Below are 14,165 nucleotides of genomic sequence, written 5' to 3' on the forward strand. Positions count from 1 at the left end.
AGTCATATAGCATCCGGGCAGGGGGCCCAGAGCTGGCAGGTTTCCCTTTAGGCTCGACTCTGCCCCTCCTCTCCTGCCCAGCTCATGAGACAGAGGACTGAGCCAAAGGCAAGGGGTCCCCCTTCCTAAAGGCCCGAGAGCCCAGATGAAAGGTATATTGCTTTTGGCTCAGGTGACCGTAAATAAAGTCCCATCAGGTTCTGGCAAAAGGAGCCCCCACACCCCACACACACACCCCACCCCCTCTGAACTACCCATCCTCACCTTACCACTCTCTTTAAACAAGGCAAATTAACTTGTTCCTTCAGACCCCAAATTTACCAAATCCAAATACTCAAACTCAAGTGCCAAACTCCACAGTTTTGTTCAAGCTGGCTGTTGCACCCTGACTTCCTACTTAGGAACCCCTAAACTGCCAGCGTCGTTGAACTTAGATTTGGAACTCTCAGCCCTGAGTGGAGGCCCAGCTCTTGTCTTGTTCTGTGACCTGGAAGCAGTTCCTAAACTCTGGGCTTCTGGCCAATCCTGGAGCAAGCTGGTAAACACCAAAGGATGTGATAACAGGTACCTCTTAAACTCCATCTAAATGCAGACCCACCCCTCTGGGTGGTTCTATAGCAATACAGATGCTAAATAGCTCCTAGTCCCCCCAGGGATCTGCTTTCTGAGGGCTGGCTAATCTGATAAACAAATACAGCGTTAATGCTCTAACACATGCACCCATTTGTGGCTCCCAAGTAACCTTTGCATTGTAGCCAGAGCCTTGGTACCTGACTAGGAGGTGTGATTTTATGGATGGGCCTTGCAGATCAGTGGATAGGTGTTGGTGGAAGGGGGTGCTGGTGGGTTACAGGAGCCCACAACCACATGTTGCCAGACGCACAACTAATGCCTCACACTCTCCCACACTTAGGTTTCCCCCTAAATTTACTGCTGACACTGAATTATTTATCCTCTCAGACAGGGATCATTTACTCTAACAGTGGAGAATCTCTAGAGAGTATTTCAAAAGCCTGAGAACTGAGGAGAGAGGCAACTTCTGAGGTCTCTGTGGAGGCGCTAAGCTCAGTGGCATTGTCATTGGCATCATTCACCGCCCCCCCCCCACCTGTAGGCCAGAGGGCAGGGCGACGCCCCGCTTGGTGAATGGGGCACTGAAGCCCAGGCAAGCCTGATTTCTCTCCAGGTTAGGATTTCAGGTCCTAAGCCAGTTGAGTCAGCTAAAAAAGAGAAATCAGGGGAGTTTTTATTCCAAAAGAACCTTATACATTTGCTTTGTAATTGGTATCTAATAACAATGAGTGAATTCCATTTCTAAGCAGTCGTTTCTCATAAGATGACATTTTTTGAACATGAAAAATGTCTAAATAATCGTAATGATAAAAATAACGATCAGCATTTATTGTCTACTGTTCTGAAGCTGTGTACATTAAATCAATAAATCTTCACACAAAATCTATGCGTGGGATCCCTGGGTGGCGCAGCGGTTTGGCGCCTGCCTTTGGCCCAGGGCGCGATCCTGGAGACCCGGGATCGAATTCCACATCGGGCTCCTGGTGCATGGAGCCTGCTTCTCCCTCTGCCTATGTCTCTGCCTCTCTCTCTCTCTCTCTCTCTCTCTCTCTCTCTGTCTGTCTCTCTCTGTGACTATCATACATAAATAAAAATTTAAAAAAAATCTATGCGTCATCTATTTTACACATTGAGGAAAAAGGATCTATGGAAAAGTGAAAAATAAAAGCCATCAGGATACTTAAGCTGAAATCCTGGCCCTCCTACTTTATAGCTGTGTGATATTGGGCAGGTAAATCAACCTCTCTGACCCTTATACGTAATACGGAGATACCAATATGTGCTCCACCAAGCTCTGATGAAGACTAAATGAAAGAAAATTAGAATGGTATCTAGTAAATAATAGATTCATAGTAAATGTTCATTTTCTTCCCCTCTCCTTTGTTTCACAAACAAGGAGAAGAGAGTTCTAGAGCTATTGAATGACTCACCCAGGGTACCCCAGTGAGTCTGCGTGTTGCCGAGAGAATCTAGTTCCCCCAACCCTTGGCGCTGTTCCGTGTCCATCACTTCTCACTGTCCGCTCCTGCGCAGCATCATTTCAGCTGACTGGTTCTTCCCCTGGAGTTCCTCCATGTGGCCTCACAAGCAGCTTGGCTGCCGTTTGCCAAACTGCCTCTTTGGGATAATCAACTTATTTTTTTCCCACAAGATCACTGTGGCTGATATTTTTTGACTAATTTTGGCATGTCCTAAATGTTACGTGGGTGCTCCCAGTCTGCAACACGGTGCCAACCGATCTGAATGATGAGTTTTGTGTCCCAAATCCTTATAGAATGAGCTAAATCATTATCTTCCCTTCATCAAGGAAATTTCCCCAGAGATTAATAAAATTATCAACAGCTATTTATCTGCTATTTATTTACCTGTTTGGAAGCCTGAGCTAAAACTAGCAGCTCCCCCAACACACACACACACACACACACGCACACACAGCTCACACCAGCAAATCAAGCTCAGCAGTAGTGACATTTCAGACTGGATAACTGTTGTGGGGGCTGTCTCATGCACTGCAGGATGTGAAGCAGTGCCGCTGGCCTCTGCCCACCAATTGCCAGGAGCAAGCACCCCCCACCCTAGGGTCTCCACTGTCTCTGTACATTGTGGACGTTCCCTGGGGTGTCCAGCTGTGATCCACTGGCTTACGTGATCTCACAGGACCTCCTGACCACCAGTTTCTGACAGAATCTCCTCAACAGCCCAGGCCTGAGGGGAACATGGAGGAGGCTTGTGTCACCAGTCATTTCCTTCCTTTGAAGCCTTCTGTTACAGGCTGGCCCGAGACCAGAAAAGAGACTCTCAGTAACAAAAGATGACTCTTGGCTATTGTAGGAGAAAAGCAAGTCCCTGAAGGCCAGGGCTGTGAGACTTCCAAACAGAGCATCCTTTGGGGACAACCTGCAGGGGCCAAAGCTAATTTCTCCTTTCCTCCTTCCTTTCACTCAATCATGGGGCCCGACAGCATGACAGTAGGTACTGTGGATCGTGAGCCTGAATGATGGTGGCTCACTTTCTTTAGCTGAAGAGAGTTTTATTTTATTTTATTTTATTATTTTATTTTATGTTTTTTTTTTGAAGAGAGTTTTATATATGGGGAGACATGCAAAGTAAAATCAGTAAAACAAAATAAGCAAGCCAGAAAAAAAAAAAAAAGGTGAACTCATCAAGCCCCATTTATTTTATTGGAATAAAAGATCCACTTCAAAAACAAACCCTTCCTGAACAAGCACTGCATTCTAACAGAACCTTACCTCTGTGGGATGGGATTGCACTGGTCTTTCCCTACCTAGCTCACACATTTTGATCTCCTAGGGTTTAATTTTAATAAGTACACATTATATGGATTTAGGAGAAAAGAGAGACATTTTTCAAAGAAATGAAAAAATTAGGGAGATATATCTATCAAAATGATAATAGCAATGGACACTTGCTGTATTTCAAATGTGCTAAAAATAGAAGACATTATTTTATAATGTTTGTTAAACTACCTTATTGAGACCTATTTCTTGACCACCGGTGTCCAAAAACTGAACACAACTGGCCTTCCAGAAGACCCCATTCTGCATCCCCTGCCACCCACCTCCTCCTCTTGACTGGAAACCACTTTCCTGATTTCTAATAGCAAAGCTTATTTTTGTTTGTTTAGAATATTGCACAAATGGAATCATCTAGTAGGTATTCTTATTTGCATCCAGTCTATTAAGGGATGGCATTTAGGTTGTTTTCTAGTGTGAAATTTATACTGATACTTAACAGATAATGCTGAAGGGATTTCTGAAGTGGCTCTACTACTTCTCCTCCCAGCAGTGTATGAGAGTTCCTGTTGCTTTTCATTCTTACTAGCATTTAAGATAGTCTTTTCAGCATTAATGTGTTTTTTTTTTTAGATCAATAGTATTAATGAAAAATAACCCCTCACAAAATTCAGGTGCATAAAAACATCCAAATACGTTGTAAACAGGAAATGAATGTTGAAACATAGCATTTATATTCCCATTCCTATATATTCAATGTTACATATAAATGATTGTATTATAATGTATTAACATATTACTGTTTAGCATTTATTTACATATTTTGTAGCTAATTTATTCTTAATAATAAATATTTTTACTACGTGAATCATTTCTATATATCCTTGTGTATCTATCTCTACATACATATATATCGGTGTACGCACACAAAGAGAGTGGAAGAAAGGATAAAATGTTAACTCTGGTTGTGTGTGATAGTTGTAATTACGGTTACCTTTTACTGTCTTCTTTTTGTTTATATTTAGCTGCTAGATTTTTACACTGAACATCTTTTAGGCAAGGTAAGAAACTTTTAAACATTAGTAATCAAGATTTCTTTACTCCAACAAGAACTGTAACTCCACCCACTGGGGATGTTTTTATTGAGGCCTTGGCAACCTCCACCGCATCTAATTCCATGGCCCTGCTCATATCCACCTCACATGCATCCCTTGACCTTCGACCTCTCCTCCTGGCCTCCAAGGCTATCTCTATGCATCCTGCCAAAACTTATAGACCAATGCTTCTCAAACTTTAACATCCAAGTGGCAATCTGGCTTCTGTTGAAATTCAGATTTGGATTTAGGAGGAGCGTGTGGGCATGACCTTGAGATCCTACAGCTCTCATGTGGCCCTAGGTGCCACCAATGCTGTGTCTGCTCCAGGCAGACAGGGAAGCAAGCCTCCTGACCTCTTCTTCCCTTCCTCCTCCCAGACTATCTCATTCCAACTCCTTGCTGCCTGTTTTCTGTCTTTTTTTCTAAGTTACTCTGAGAATTTCAGAGCAGAGACAGCAATAGTGTCAGGGGGAGGAAAAGATCTGGGGGAAAGAAAAGTTAACGAGGTTAGGTCAACAAAGTTGGATTTGTGAGAAACATCCCAAGGTCTCATACCTGCGGGAAATATGATTGTTGACCTCTTGTCATTTGTTCTATGTTCCATGTTTTTTAAAGAAATACCCTCAGAGCTCAACACTCACTGTGTTGACTTCCTCCCGTGCAGCCCCGATGGTGTAGGAATGCCTCTGGTCTCCTTGGGTGTGGGTCTTGTATGTTTCAGAAGCCTCTTTTGTTTGGGATGAAGAAGATGGAACCTACACTGCCTGCATGTCATAAGCCAGAAAATAATCAATTTTCCCCCAACTCAGTAAGCAGATATCCCTTGGGTGTTTTTGTCTTTGGTTGACATTTATTAGCAAAAGAGTGCTACAAAATATGGGAAACAATGGCACTGAACATGTTCCTATGTTGTCTCATGGACTTTGATTCTGTTCAATTTCCAGCATCTCCTCACAGACTCATAAATATCAATGTGAGGAACTCGACAGCTAGCAGACCCATGTGAAGTTAACACATGGATAGAAGGAGGAAATGGTGCAAACCTTTGCTTCTGGTTTGGGAAAATTTGGGTGAATCAGCACACTCACTGCAAGCCTAAAGGTGAAGTCAGACTGAATCCGATTGTGGTCATAGAAACTGGGCTTTGAAAAGGGACCTTCAGGGACGCCTGGATGGCTCAGCAGTTGGGTGTCTGCCTTTGGCTCAGGTCGTGATCACAGGGTCCTGGGATCGAGTCCCACATCAGCCTCCCTGCGAGGAGCCTGCTTCTCCCTCTGCCTGTGTCTCTGCTTCTCTCTCTGTGTCTCTATGAATAAATAAATAAGACCTTAAAAAAAGAAAAGAAAAGAGAAAAGAAAAAAGGGACCTACGGTAGCAGGTCCCTAAAGAGCAGACCGAGATAACTACCATGCTATTCATTTACTCTGGCAGGAAAACTCTCATGCCTCTGGTACATAGACCTGAGTGTTATTTTGTCTCTTTCCCTCCTCCTACCCTCTCATATGTTTTAATGTAGGTGCCAGAGAGAGGCCAGTGTCCATCTCCTTATTGAAAACAAAGATCTGCCAGTTAATTTCCAGGTACCGAGGTATAATACCCTCTCCCAGGGGCAAGGGGGAAAAAGAACAATTTGCTGCTAACTGCGGCGCTCCCATCTCCAATACCCGTTAGTTGATGATGGGTCTACCATTGCCCATCCTTCCCCATCTCTCCATGTCAAGGGCAAAAATGGAAATTCACACGGGACTTCTTGAGACGGAATCCACAGCTCTGGGTCACCCAGGATATGAGTCATTAAACCTGGGCATACCTGGAAATCGGCAGTAAAAGGGCTTGTGCTGACATCACCCCCGAAAGGCCCACTGTCAGAGGGAAGAGTGAGGACAGCCCACCCACTCACAACAACTTTAGAACAACACGATCTGAAAGGATCCAGCTGCATCCACTTTACCTCTTGTCCTTTGTTCTCTCATAGGGAGACCAGCTGTTTCTTCTCAAAGACAATCTGAAGTGGTTAACTTATGAGAGTGGTCAAAGCCTCCTGTCCGGCCCCTCCACTCAGACCCTCAGGTTCAGAGACCAGCCAGGGCCCCAGTTAAAGTCAGTAGAGAGAAGGGATGGATGGCAACATGGTGCGTAGACGCACCTCCTACAAAGTCCTCCTTCCTTCCTTCCTTTCCCTCCTTTTCTTCCTTCCCTTCCTTTCTTTCCTTTCTTTCCCTTCCTTCCCTTCTTTCTGAAAGAGAGCACACACTTGTGCATGCACACACATGAGTGCAGGGGCGTGGCGGTGCGTGCAAAGTTGGGGGGGAGCAGAGAGAGATAATCTCAAGCAGACGCCAGCCAAGGGGCCGAGTGGAGCCTGACAGGGCTGATCTCGGACTCTGAGATCTTGACCCGTGCTGAAATCTAGAGTGGATCGCTAACCGACTGAGTCACCCAGGCCCCCCTCCAAAGCCTCTTTCACAGGTCAGCTGAGGAAATAAACTAAGACCTAGAGAAAAGTGTGGCCATGGGGCTGGGGCTGTCAGATTTAGTGAACATGTTTACTCTGTACATCAGACATCTGGAAAGCAAGCAGAACAAGAAGAAACAGAAATGCAGAGATGCAGAAGCAGAGAAACCTAGAGGGTGGAAAAACAGAAAAAAAGCTTTTTGTGTGTGTCAGAAGGCACACGAAGTTTGGTCACTTGATGTCTTGGAGACACCAGATTTAATTGTGGGATTGTGTAGGCCTGTGTAGCACTCAGCCCAGACCCAGTTCTTACTAGAGAAACAGCAAACTCCCCTCAGTGTACTTGCTGTCTTCAGGTTACATGGGATATTTTGTTTCTTGTTACTCTAAAGATAGGGGATGCGGTGAACTAGAAGGGGAGTAAGAAGCCAAAGACTGAGAGCCCAGACTCCTTTCTGGTGCATTGATGATATGGTTGCTGAGACTCAGCAAGAGTTCCATGGGGGTGAATCTGGAGGTCTCTGGGATTCAGGGCATTTGGAAAACCTGGCCTCCTAGGCCGTTGCTGCTGACACGTTGTTATTTTTAAGGCCTGCAAGGTGAGTCACTGACGAATAGCAGACGGCTTACCTACCCCCTCCCGGGATACAAACCCCTTTGGTGACTTGTCTCTGTGACAGCTGCCATTAGGGCTGAGTTTGACAGGGCTTCCATGTTGTGCTCCTCCCATGGGAAGGAACATTGCTTTTAGGTTGAAATTGGAGGGGAGGAGACGTATTGTCTGAGAAGGTGGCATTTTTTCCCTATTTCAGTGCCCTCATTCCAAAAGCTGTGATCCTTCTGATCAAGTCCTGTTCAACTCAATTTGTCAGAAGGATGAGTTTTTTGACAGTGGCCGTATGTAACCGCTGGCTCTTTATAACTTCAGGGCTAATACATACGAAGAAATATTTCACCCAAGTCTTTCCAGAGAGCTCGAGGGGGGTCTTGATTCATTCTCAGCACATTCCTGGCTGGGTCTCACATTCCCTCTTTTCTACACAGATTCCCAGAAAAGTAGAGAAAGCAGCCTCACGTCCTCACTAACCACATCACAGTGTTTCCAGGGAGTGTTCTCCAGACCCTTGATTCGTGGAGAACCAAGCTGCTGTACAAGCAGAACGATGGTGATAAATAAATTCCTTGCTGTTTCTCGTTCTTTAAAGCTGTAACCTGTTAGCCTGCAGCCAATTTTTCCTCTTGACATTGATCCTTCACTTGTTGATATTATTCTGGAACAGTGGAAGGAAGGTCTTCCCTGCAGTGTTCATTTAATGAAGTTTTTGGCTCTACTTAAGCAATTTCTGGGGTAGTGATGGGTCTTTGACTTTACAATTTCTCAATACAGGCATTCTTAAGTTTTTTGGAGGGAAGTTCACAACATCTTATATAATAATTTGTGTGCAGGGGGGTGGGTGGTGCTGAGCTGTCTCAGTCAGTAGAGTATGTGACTCTTGATGTCAGGGTTTTGAGTTCAAAGCCCATGTTGTGGGTAGAGTTTACGAAAATAATAAAAAAAATTTTTAAGAGAGAGAGAGAATTCATGGGAAAATCCCCTCCAAACTCCTGCACTACTTTGGTCTATCTAAGCTCTTAGCCCTCTGCTGGGTTAAGGGACGTCTGTGTTGTAACAACAATGATCTACAACGGTAGTATGGGCGGTCCAAGCAGACCCTGGGCCTGCCACAAGCCATCTGGCAGGTGACTGAGTCTAAGGAAAGATTCCTGGACACTGAAATCTCATCTTTCTGCTGCTTCACTTTTGGTACCTCATGTGACTCTTTACTTTGGGTCTGTGCAGGATGGATGCTGTGAATTTAGAAGTTTTTCAGAGTAACTCCATTGCTTTTGTAAGTTACCTCATGAGAGTGGTTTAGGAGGAATGTCCCAGCTTGAGGCCATAGATGGGGTTCTAGACCCGTGACCACCCCACCTCCATCACATCCCTTCCCCTCTCTGGGGTGCAGATTTCCCTGCCATACAAAGAGGACATGGGCTAAATTAGCATTTCCCAAACTGTGTACCTCAAAAGTCAAAGTGTGGGAGGCAGTTAGATAGTTGTGTGAGGCCTGGGTCCCACAGGAAAGGGGAGGAGGGGGGCAGGTGTTGGGCATACCCTGTCCAGGTGGCCAAGGGAATTCCAATACAGAAGCCACAGAAGCTACAGCAGCATTGTAGTTTGGCCCACCCCCTCTGGGTGGGCTTCCTTAAGGGATGCTAGGTAATAAGACAAAAGAACTTCACACAGACACACCACCACAAGAAGGAGGCTTCCCCCAAGGCTAACTATCGGGAAGGTCAAACAAAGGCCTGTCCTGGCAGCACTTCATAAGGAGCTGGATCAAACCACACAGACCAAGATGGCCCAAGCCATGACAGGAAGAGTGTGAAAAGCTGCTTCCTGCCCCAAGTAATGAATATTCCACTTCCTAGGTAACAACTAAAACCCTCGGATGTTTTCTGTTGGGGCACTGACTCTCAAGCTGCCCACTCACCGCTCCCCCATCTTGTGAGTGTGCTCTGTAAACCCTGCTTGCTCACTTTCTAGTCTCTTGACTGAATTTCTTTCCTGAGAGAAAGCTAACTAAAGACAGAAGCCATACTGCTCCAGGCAGTAATAGAAGCATCCTTGGTGAGAGAAATTTGGAAGATTCTGGGTTAAATAACATTTGAAAGTTCCTTTACTACATAACTCCCAGGGCTTTAAATATGATGAAGAATATTTTAAAATTACTAAGTGGGGTGTGTAGAAAGTTATATTCCCCAAACTCTACATCATCCAATTCCCTTCCTTTTTTCAGCACATATCATGGAACAAGTGTTCTGGTAAATACCCTTCCTAACAGCAAAAGGCAAAATCATTTCTAAAGCCCCTCCGAGTTGTAGAATTTTTTTTTCCCTCTGTATAATTTTCCCTTTTGATTAAAAAACATACTGAATACTTAGCTCTATAGGCAAAACCATAAAAGGCTGAAGAGGAATAAAGAAGAAATATATACAGATATTCAGAGTGTTGAAGGCAAACTCCTCTTTATGCATTTTGGATAATAGAAATAAGAATGGGATAGGGGGATCCCTGGGTGGCGCAGCGGTTTGGCGCCTGCCTTTGGCCCAGGGCACGATCCTGGAGACCCGGGATCGAATCCCACATCGGGCTCCCGGTGCATGGAGCCTGCTTCTCCCTCTGCCTGTGTCTCTGACTCTCTCTCTCTCTCTCTCTGTGTGTGTGTGTGTGTGACTGTCATAAATAAATAAAAATTAAAAAAAAAAAAGGAAGGTGGGAATTTAAAAAAAAAAAAAGAATGGGATAGGGATTATTAAGTCGGTATGTAACGTACTAGAGACTGTGTTAAAGGCCTTACTTGTATTATCTGATTTAATTCTCACACTAGCCTTAGGAAGTATCTATTACTTTTGTTCCCTATATACTGGTAAGGAAACTGAGGTTAAAGAGGCTTGATAAATAATGGGAAGCCACCCAATAAGAGAAGAGGCAAGGTCTCCGCTGGTTGAAATCTCATTCTAAGAATTTTAAATAACTAGTCACTGTCTCCTTTCTTGTACTCCAATCCGGCAAGCTGCCACAACAAACCAGAAATAAACTAATTGCAATGGTGATTACCTTCCATCTAAAATTCTTGAGTTAACATGAAATGATGTTGAATCATCAGTCTCTTATGTCTACTGAAAATAGACATATATATAACAACTAAATGTTACCAAATGATTTATTATGATTGGTGCTAAGTTACAATGTATATGAAATGGAGTCATTTATGGAAACACATAAAAAATAGTTGCTATTTCTGTAATTATATTCACACAAGAATCTGAAATATAGTTTCTGGTCTGCCTTTTAAAATATATCCACAGTATGACTTTTTGTAGTCTTCACCACACAATTTTACAATACTGATACTGCACCTGTATCATTTACCATACTAGATGAACTAAACAGAATATGAAAGCAGATAATAGCAAATTAATTTTTTATATCATCAATGATTCCAAAGAAAATAGTAGTTTCCATTGGCAGTGAAAATAGATGGTAGTAATTAGCATTTAGATATTGCATACATAGATATGTATGTATATATTTATATGTTGCCTAGGGCCATTGTTCCATCAATAGGCAGTTGCCTTCTAGGTGGACCAATGGTCGCCAAAATGGTGTGCAATTCCATTGGGACAATTAGTATACTATCTTTTATGTCTGTCTCCTCCAAACAAATAGGTAAGAAAATAATACAGCAGGCTAAAATCTACAGTGTTACATACCAAGGTAAAAACAGTTACTGAGTTATTAGGATCACAGTAGTTTATGTATATTTGCTATTCACAGACCGCAGACTTTTTGCTGGATTAACCGAGCTGTTGGAAATTGACGACATGTAGACATGCATTCGTGAGTCCATAATTAATGATGTTTATACTGTAATAAGCACATCCATTTTAACACCATTCAGTAAACAGATTCCTTTAAAGTTTGAGCTAAATCTGCTATCACAATTATACACAAAAAGAACCTGTAAACAATTTGACATTACACTTATGTACAAGCGAACTGTATTGGAAAGAAGAGGTAATTTCAGTGGGTGTCACTTGGTATACATCAGTGTGCAACAAACTGACCCAAGTCATCAAGCACTTGAATGAGGTCAGGAGAAAGGAACATGAACAAGGCCCCAGTAGATCACCACTTGATGTTAGTACCAGCAAAATTCAGACTCCTCTGTGTTGACAGCACATTCAAAGCATCAGCGACGGATAAAAGAGGAGCTTGATAATCCCTGGCAAACTGTGTTTGGAGATCTCCAGGTAACCTCATGAATCGGGTCTTTATTTTTATAAATGTCGAGGGTGGTGCTGATAATATTTAAACATGTTCATATAATTTTGACAAATTATTTTGTTAGGTTCAACCCAGTGCTCTGCTGGTTCTGAAAGATGAGAGGAACAGGAATTCAAATGAGATCATGAGTTCAATTCCTTCAGCCAACACAAAGATTCTTGATTTTACAGAGTAAGGTCTTCTAAGGGAAGCGAGCTAGACTCCATCACTATTCTAAATGGTGACCCATTTACCGCAGATCCCATTAACAGCTTTCAACCAGACTCTCTGAAATGCAAGTCCCTAGGTTTGTGCTCCTATGTTTTAAGAAGGATACCACTCCAGGAATTCATGAATCCATTTCATTGGATCAGAAACAGGGTAATCAGGGGTTTTAGCACCCCCATTTCTCCACCCTTCATGATTTACAAAAACACACTAGTCTGTCCTTTTATACATTAACCAGAATTTTAAGCATACTTTGGATTCAACATTCTCCTTTGGAATTAAAAATAAATAAATGAGAGAAAGTGACGGGAACTTGGAGCCAGGGATGAGGTAAATAAAACTTCCCCTGTCTGCTCCAAAATTTTTGGGAAAAACAACCAATCCTTCTTCAGTGTTTCTCAACCTAATTAGAGCATCTACTCACTAGAACATTTATTTTCTTTCATATGCTTTTAAGACCACATCTGCAAGGACCCTACAGAAAAAAATAAATGACCGTACTCAATTATTTTTGCAAACACTTCTGATTGTATGAGCAAACCGGATAGGTTCCTGGGAGAAGGTTCTGGGAGAAGGAATCTGAACCCCAGGGACAGGGCTTGGAGTCAGACTGCTTCTGAGGGTGTGGATTTGTGTGCATACAAACTGATCCCAAGGAGCACCAGGGAAGCTCTGTTTGCATAGGTTGACTAAAAACGAGTTTCACATTCTCCAAAGTATGGAAAGCACATGGTTATGAATGAAAATATAACTTACCATATTCTTCAGAGAACCCCAATTTTAGTCACTTGGCCATTATGTCTATAGGATGCCAAAACATAAGCAACATTGTCTTTCATTTAATTGCATGTTGTTCCTTCTTTGGGCAGCTATTTTGGTGTCTGTATGAACAGGCTTACAGGGTTATTTGCAGGAGCCTAGAAAGTGTTTGGTTATTATTACAACGTGCCCTTAAGCTTTAGTATATATTTACAGTGTGCATATTATAAATTCTTTACTATAGCTTTAAAATAATTAAACAGATAATTAGCTCCACCTACAAAGTGTGTATGGCCACAGGAGCCCCCCCATTAAAGATGAAGTGAAATCAGTAGTTAAGAATAAATCAAACAACAGTAGGTGAACTACCATTAGCGTAATAACCACAGAATATGTGCTTTCACAGACTTATATTTTCTTATTCTTTTCTTCTTAAACATTGTCATATTCACTTGGTGGGTTTTTTGTTTTGTTTTTTTGTTCTTTTGGGTTTTTTCTTTCTTTCATTTTTTTTTTTAAATGATGATGTTTGAAAACACATACTTTGAAATTCTAACAAATGGTTGAAATAAGAAAGCCAGTTTTTACAAGTTTGGCTTTCTTTAAATGCACTTTTGTTTGATTTTGTATCTATAGATGTTAAACCAAAGTATTCTAATCATATTTTCTGTACCATAAATATATACACTCATAGTGGGAGAGAATTTTGGAAAACAGAGCTATATTAAACTATCTATGAAACCCATTATAAATAATAATAATCCCTTAAACTCAAAATCCGAGTTTCAAACTATGAGATCTGTTTATGTGTGTATACATATGTATAGATATAGATATATATATACATTTAGATACATGTACACACATATATACATATATACATAAAATTTATATATAAACACACATACACAATGTACATGGGCATACATTCTTCACACACACACACACACACATCTCAGTGCAGTCTCTTTTCTGTAGTTGCTTCTCCTTTTTCAACTCGGAATAGTGATGATAGTATGCTGGGGGGCAGGAAACCATGGCTGGATTTCTGACCTTTCTTGAACAAAAACTGATTTTGTTTAAAAGGCCCAAAGGTGAAAATAGTATATACATGCATGTATACACACATGCGTGAACAGACACCTATTTAATCTCTCGTGAACTCTGCCCTGGTAGTCTATAAACAGCACAGCAAGCAGGTGTAGGTGCCATTGTCCTAACATGGAATCTATCTTGCTGCTTTGGATGTGAACACACCCTTTAGGTGTACACAAAGGTACAGTATTCACATGGCATTTGTTCTGTAACTAACCCTTTGATAGGGCTGGTGTCATAAAGTGCAGTCTACGGTAGGCAAAAGTATGCCTCCAAATGTGCCTTTCCTTTATCTCCTAGGGAAATGTGTGTCTAATGGAATTTATAATTAAAAA

Source organism: Nyctereutes procyonoides, unplaced genomic scaffold (assembly GCF_905146905.1).
Source record: "Nyctereutes procyonoides isolate TBG_1078 unplaced genomic scaffold, NYPRO_anot_genome, whole genome shotgun sequence".
Classification (NCBI taxonomy): domain Eukaryota; kingdom Metazoa; phylum Chordata; class Mammalia; order Carnivora; family Canidae; genus Nyctereutes; species Nyctereutes procyonoides.